The sequence below is a fragment of the Prosopis cineraria genome, unplaced genomic scaffold, assembly GCF_029017545.1.
Source record: "Prosopis cineraria cultivar Desert tree isolate PC_DT_omini unplaced genomic scaffold, ASM2901754v1 PC4, whole genome shotgun sequence".
Classification (NCBI taxonomy): domain Eukaryota; kingdom Viridiplantae; phylum Streptophyta; class Magnoliopsida; order Fabales; family Fabaceae; genus Prosopis; species Prosopis cineraria.
Genome location: NW_026555335.1, coordinates 28,178,573 through 28,185,932, shown reverse-complemented (window position 1 = coordinate 28,185,932; position 7,360 = coordinate 28,178,573).

Genomic DNA, 7,360 nt, shown 5'->3' with positions numbered 1-7,360 from the left:
AGCAATGAAAAGAAGAAGAAGAGTTCACCAAGACAAAAGGATGTCTTAAGAGAAGAAAGGAAGGCATAAGAAGTTAAGTGTCTATGTTTGGGAAGGTTGACTCCATCATCCCTCACACCATGCATATCAATGGCAACTCAGTAAAGCACTTGTTAGGTTTTGAAAAGCTAAAGGAGGGAGATATGGTTAAGTGGATTTGCACATCCCATTTGTGCTCAAGCCATTATACTCACAAACCTAGATATTCTCATTTCTCTATGAACTTTTGCATTAGAGTATGAATTTTTCTAGCTTTTTTCCTTTGAGATCATCTTTCTTCTCTTTTCATGTTATCATATTCGAATTTATATCTCATGTATTACAGCAAGTTCACATTCAAGGAGGAATATTTATTGATGCATTTGCTTGACATAGAATATTGGTATATTTATTCTAACCTGTTCGCCTTTGAGGTATCAAGATCATCATGAAGGTGTAAAGTGACAACAAGAGCATGTGTGCTATCAGTGTTCGATCATAAAGTTGATCTCATTAGCTTGAAAGCAAGATCAAGTGATATGAATTTGGTCATTTGAATTTTCTAAAGAGGGGCAACAACATACTGTGATACTACACCTATAAATGAAAAAAGGTTTAATAATGGACTTGGAGGTATTACCTTGCATTCAAAATGATTTATTCGATATGCACAAAAATTTTCAAAAAAAAAGGAATATATATTAAAACAATTTTCAACATTAAACTTTCCAATAAAAATTTTTGCAATACATTTGCATTATCCATACATTTGCATTGGGGTAAATAAACACATCTTACCTTTTGCATTTATCACAAAAAAAAGAAGTCCCATAAATTGAGATGAACAAAGGTTCAAACTTTTTGCATTGCAAATCATCCATCCACGGTATATTGTAATATTTTTAATGCCTATTTTAATTAAGGGCAAATAGAATAATAAAAAAAATCATACAGTATGCATTCTTGCATTGCATTCCTTATCATAGAAATAAGCCTCATTTGGATTGGGGCGAAGCAAAAATAATATTAAAAACAAAAACCTAAGGAAGTAAGGGAAGAAATGACAAACTCACATATGAGTTTCTCATATTTTTCATGTGAGATAAAACCTATTCTCACACCCCTCAAACCCCAGTACCGGTTGACATAATTTTTTAAAGCCCTGTAGCGGTAGGCACCCTCAAATCCTTGTAATGATAAGCACTATAAAAGCCTAGTACCAGTTGGCACAATTCTTTAAAAGCCCTATAACGGTAGGCACCCTTAAAGCCTAGTACCAGTTGGCACAATTCTTTAAAAGCCCTGTAACAGCAGGCACCCTTAAAGCCCAGTATCAGCTGGCACAATTCTTTAAAGCTTTATAACGGTAGGAATCTCAAAGCCCTATAACAACAGGCACCCTTAAAGCCCAGTACTGGCTAGCATAATTTTTTAAAGCCCTATAATGGCAGGCACCCTCAAAACCCAGTACCAGTTGGCATGATTCTTCAAAGCCCTATAACGGCAGGCACCATTAAAGCCTAATACTGGCTGACACAATTCTTTAAAGCCTTATAATAGTAGGCACCCTTAAAGCCCTGTAACGGCAAGCATAATTCTTTAAAGCCCTGTAACAGTAAGCATCTCAAAGCCCAGTATCGGCTGGCACAATTCTTTAAAGCCTTGTAGTGGTAGGCACCCTCAAAGCCCTATAACAACAGGCACCCTAAAAGCCCAGTACTGGCTGGCACAATTTTTTAAAAGCCTTGCAACGGCATGCACCCCAAAGCCCAGTATCGGCTGGCATAATTGTTTAAAAGCCTTGTAACAGTAGGCACCCTAAAGCCTAGTACTGGTTGGCATAATTCTTTAAAAGTCCTATAATGATAGGTACCCCAAAGCCCAGTACCGGCTGGCACAATTCTTTAAAAGCCCTATAATAGCAGGCACCCCAAAGCCCAGTACTGGCTAACACAATTCTTTAAAAGCCTTGTAATGGTAGGCACCTCAAAGACCAGTACCGGTTGGCACAATTCTTTAAAAGCCCTATAACAGCAGGCACCTCTAAGCCTAGTACTAGTTGGCACAATTCTTTAAAAGCTTTATAATGGTAGGCACCCTCAAAGCCCAGTATTGGCTGGCATAATTCTTTAAAACCCTATAATGGTAGGCATCTCAAAGCTCTCTAATGACAGGCACCCTTAAAGCTCAGTATCGGCTGGCATAATTCTTTAAAGCTCTGCAGTGGCAGGCACCCTCAAAGCCCTATAACAACAGGCACCTTAAAAGCTCAGTACCGGCTGGCACAATTCTTTAAAAGCCCTGTAACGACAGGCACCCCAAAGCCCAGTATCGGCTGGCACAATTCTTTAAAAGCCCTATAACGGCAGGCACCCCAAAGCCCAGTACTAATTGGCATAATTCTTTAAAAGCCTTGTAACGGCTGGCACAATTCTTTAAAAGCCCTGTAACGGCAAGCACCTCAAAGCCCAATATTAGATGGCATAATTCTTTAAAAGCCTTATAACAGCAGGCACCCCAAAGCCTAGTACCAACTGGCATAATTGTTTAAAAGCCTTGTAAGGGCAAGCACCCTCAAAGCCCAGTATTGGCTGGCATAATTCTTTAAAGCCCTGTAATGGCAGGCACCCTTAAAGCCTAATACCGGTTGGCATAATTCTTTAAAACCCTATAATGGCAGGCACCCTCAAAGCCCAGTATTGACAAGCACGATTCTTTAAAGCCTTAGAACGACAGGCACCCTCAAAGCCCTGTAACGGTAGGAACTTTTAATGCCTAGTACTGGCTAGCACGGTTCTTTAAAGCCTTGCAATGGCAAGCACTCTTAAAGCTAGTACTACCTGGCACGATTCTTTAAAGCCTTGTAACAGTAGGACCCTTCAAAGCCTAATACTGACTGGCACAATTCTTTAAAGCCTCGTAAAGGCAAACATCCACCAGGTCATTTGGAACATAGGCAATTCATCTATTGAGGTTTTGTTTTGTTCCTAAATAAAATCTTCTAATCTAACCTGTTTTAGTTGCTTAAAATCTTGCCCTTCCAAACAAAATGCATATTTCTTTCTTCATTCATTGCTATGATAAGAATATCATTTTATGAAATTCTCACATAGAAATCAAATGAAGAGGGGCATCTAGTCAACATATATTTTATTTGAATCATTTATCATTTATTTACAACATTTTTCTTTTTATGTTATTTTATCATTTTCATTTGCATCACATTGCTAAAAAAAAATCATGTCATTATATTTGTTATGCAATAGTCTCACATTTAATCATATTGTCATGTCAGGGGCAATTAGGTTTTTTCATAGGTATTGCATGGCCGACCAAAATACATGTTCTATCTTTACTTGTCACTTATGTAAGAATTCAGAAACACACTTTTTCATATACTTACATATGAAACAAGTAAAGAGGGGCAACTGTGAATATTATACTTTGTCCAGGCATTCTTTTAAAATTTAATAAAAATAATAATAAATAACTAAAAAATATATAAAAAATGAAATTTAATCCTTTTTAGGATTATATTTTCAAAAAAAATTAATAGGGTTTAATTTTATTTTATCCTAGATAATCTTTTTTTGAGTAAGATTTTATTTCTTTTAGTTCATTAAAATAATTAAAAAAATATAAACAAGAATGAAATTTAATCCTTTTTAAGATTATATTTTCAAAAAAATTAATTAATAGGGTTTAATTTTATTTTATCCTATTTAATCTTTTGTTGAGTAAGATTTTATTTCTTTTAGTTCATTAAAATAATTAAAAAATATAAAAATACAAAAATAAAATTTAATCCTTTTTAGGATTATATTTTAGAAAAATTAAAAAAAAATTTCTTAAATCTTTGAAAAATTTCTCTGAAATTATCCCAACCATTTAAGATATTAGGAACTAACTTTTGAGATTCAACACTTTTTGAATCTCTTCCTTTAAATTGTTACCTTTTGAAAAAAAAAAGATATGCTTGCTTGATTGAAAATCATATTTCTTTTGATTTTCTAATTTTTAAAATTAATAAACATGATTAAAAAGTAAAAAAAAATAATTATAGTTTTTTTAAAAAAAAATAAAGAATAAAAAAATAGTTTCTTTTGATACACCTCACACGCAGAGATGAAGAAAGAAGCCACCACAGATGAAAAAGACAAAAGAGAGAAGCAAACACAAAATAGAGAAAAAGGGAAGACTAGAGAACATACAAGGATCAACAGCATAGAGATGAAGAAACCAAAGTTACAGACACCAAAAGCACTAGAGAGAAGAGGAAGAAATAGAGCAGAGAATAGCCGATGAAGGTGAGTCACACACATGAGCGAAGATGGAAACCGCACACACACGTAGAAAACGCAATAGGAGAAGGGGAAAAAGGCAAAAAAAAAATAGAGAAGGTGATGTAGAGAAAGATCTAAGGCTAAAGTGTGTGAGATTGGAAGAGTAAATGGTAGGTGAGTAATCATGACTCTAGAAGGATTCATCCCTTCTATTCTCTATATAAAGCTGGGGATTTTGGTTGAATGAAATGGAGAGGCGACTGAGAGTCAAAGAGAGAGAGCTTTTTTTGGAAAAAAAGAGATTTAGAGAAAGAGGACGCCAAGATCAGGGGAGAGTTTTCTGAAAAAAGAGACTCAAAGAAAGAGGAGGCTGAGATCAGGGAGAGTTTTCTAGAAAAAAAAATAAAGAATGAGAGAAAATGAAGGCCGAGATCAGGGGAAGAGTTTTCTAAAAAAAAGAGAGCTCAGACTAAAAGAACGAGAGGATCTTTGGGGGTAAATGAAGAATCAGCAAAAATCTAATTCTTTTAGAAAAGTTCAAGAGCTTAAGATTATCTAATTCTCAGAAGGGAAAACCAAGAGGGAGTGACAATGATAGATTGAGTGGTTTATTGGAATAAGAATGAGGAACGAATAGGATAGAGGAAGCAAAGCAAAGAGGAAGGATGAAGAACAAGAATAGTCAATTGAAGTTGCTCATTTCCATTTACTGCAATAGGTTTGGAATCAATCTTTTTGGCTTTCATGATCCATTTTGTATTTTACTCTATAAAATTGGATTAGTTTTGGAGAAAGTTTCTAATTATAATTTGGTATCACTTGAGTAAATCCTCTACATGTGTTCCGTTCTGATTTATGGGATGTTTGGACTGAATGTATAGATTAAATACTTTGAGAAAGATATTGGATCTACTTATATATGTCATTTGAATTTTATCGTCTGATGCAATAAATGCTATTTCAAAAGCTTGATTATACTAAAGCTCTTAGGATGTTGATCTCATGGTTTAATAATTGTAAAGGGTCTCAATGCTGTGATCGCATGACCTTGCACCCTATCCTGTTTAAATTTCATTTAGAATTGTCTTTAACATGACTTTGTTGAATATAGGTGGTCTTGAACTTGACTTTGTTGAATATTCGTGTGTAAAAACATGTGTATTTTAGGGAAGTTTTCTTTCTTTGATAGGCATATATTTGATTTAGATTGTGGAATGTTTACTTTTTTTTCAAATTTCATTCTCTTTGATTGTTCATGATTACACTTAAATTTTATTAATTCTTTCACTTTGTGCTATTTCAAATTATGAATAATGCCTTCCTTAGCGAATGAGTCAAATGATCAATGAAATAAAATTTGCAGCATTGTGTGTAGATACTTATGTACCAAATTCTGAAACTTGATTCTCATTGCGGTCCCATTTATCTTGAATGTGAATAGATGTTAATTTTGATTTTCGAATCAACACAAGTATCACGTGTTTTATTTAGAACAATGCCCTGTGATAATAAGTATAATCTTGGACAGTTTTGTGAATAATAGTTGGGTAAAAGAGAGAAGAAACAACCAACAATTGACAAAAGATTTTAATCGTTGAGTAGCTAACTAAATCTAAGATATATAATAATTATAATGATGATAACAATGATAAAAGAACATATTTGTGTTTGTTTATTTTTCATGTGAGATTTTAAGAATCTTCGTAGGAATTTAAATGATCTCATAGCTTGTAAATCAATAAGGTTTTGCAAATATGATAATAAAACTTGTATATTTATATGGACTCTAAAGGCCCATCATTAAAATTAATTCTCTCTTTATAATCAAAATTAATAATTTATTTAAGTCACATGTGAGATTTCAAGAATTTTTATAGAGACTTAAATAAGTCACATCATCATGTAGGATAATAAGTTCTCGCAAATGTAATGATTCTCAATTTCTATAATAAATAAATGATTTTGGTAAATAATGATATAATACACAATTTATAAAATTAATTAATCAAATTAATGTATTTAAATTGTAATCATATTTACTGATTATATCTTTTAGTCATATAAGATTTTTGAATTTTCATAGACTTTTAAGATAATCATATTATCATATGAGTCAATAAGACTCTGTAGATATAATGATTGAGTTTACATATATATATATATATATAAATTGTATATTAAATTAATAAAATTAAAACATATTTAAATAAATTTAATTCTTTTATCGTGTAAGATTTTGGAATGTATGCAGATATATAGAATAATTGTATTACCATATGAGTCAATACAGCTCTGCAAGTATTGCAATTAAATTTTCAATCATAAAATATAAAAAAAATTTAAACCCCTTTTCTTTTCTTTTTTTTCAAAAATTGAGAAAATAATTAAAATTAAATTAGTTTTTGCAATTTAAAACACACATATCAAAATTTCAAAATTATTTTATTTGCAAAATGGTGAATTATTTATAATTAATTTCTCTTTAAAAAAATATTTTCACCAATAATTTTTAAGGCCCGAACTACGTGGGCTTCAATCCCCATCACAGGGTACGTAAGCTTCAAAGTTAGATTCTGAGTCAAGTCCTCCCTCATAAATAAATAAATATTTTTCATTTAATTCTTATCATTTTTATATCAAACACATAAATATAAAAAGGATAATTAAAATAATTTTAAAACTATATTAATATAGCACAACAAACTTCAGAAAAATATTTATAGGGTGTTGTGGGGTGCCTAGCACCTTCCCCACACTCAATCGACTCTCGAACTTTTAATTGGTTTCTTAAGATTTCCTCAAAATTTTGGTGGCAACTCTCGTTCCATCCGTTTCCCACCGTGAAGGCTGGAACCTCCGCTCTCATATCGTCCACGTCGCATTTTTTGGGTGCAACAGGAGGCAATTTCATTTTCCAAAAGATTTTCCATGAAAAGTAAAGAATATTGAAAGGAGGATCTCAATTAGATTCAGTTAGCCACTTATAACCCTCCTTAACAGAATCATTACCATTGAAGTTAATAGTCCAGACCAAGGAATCTTCTTGATTAGTAAAAGAT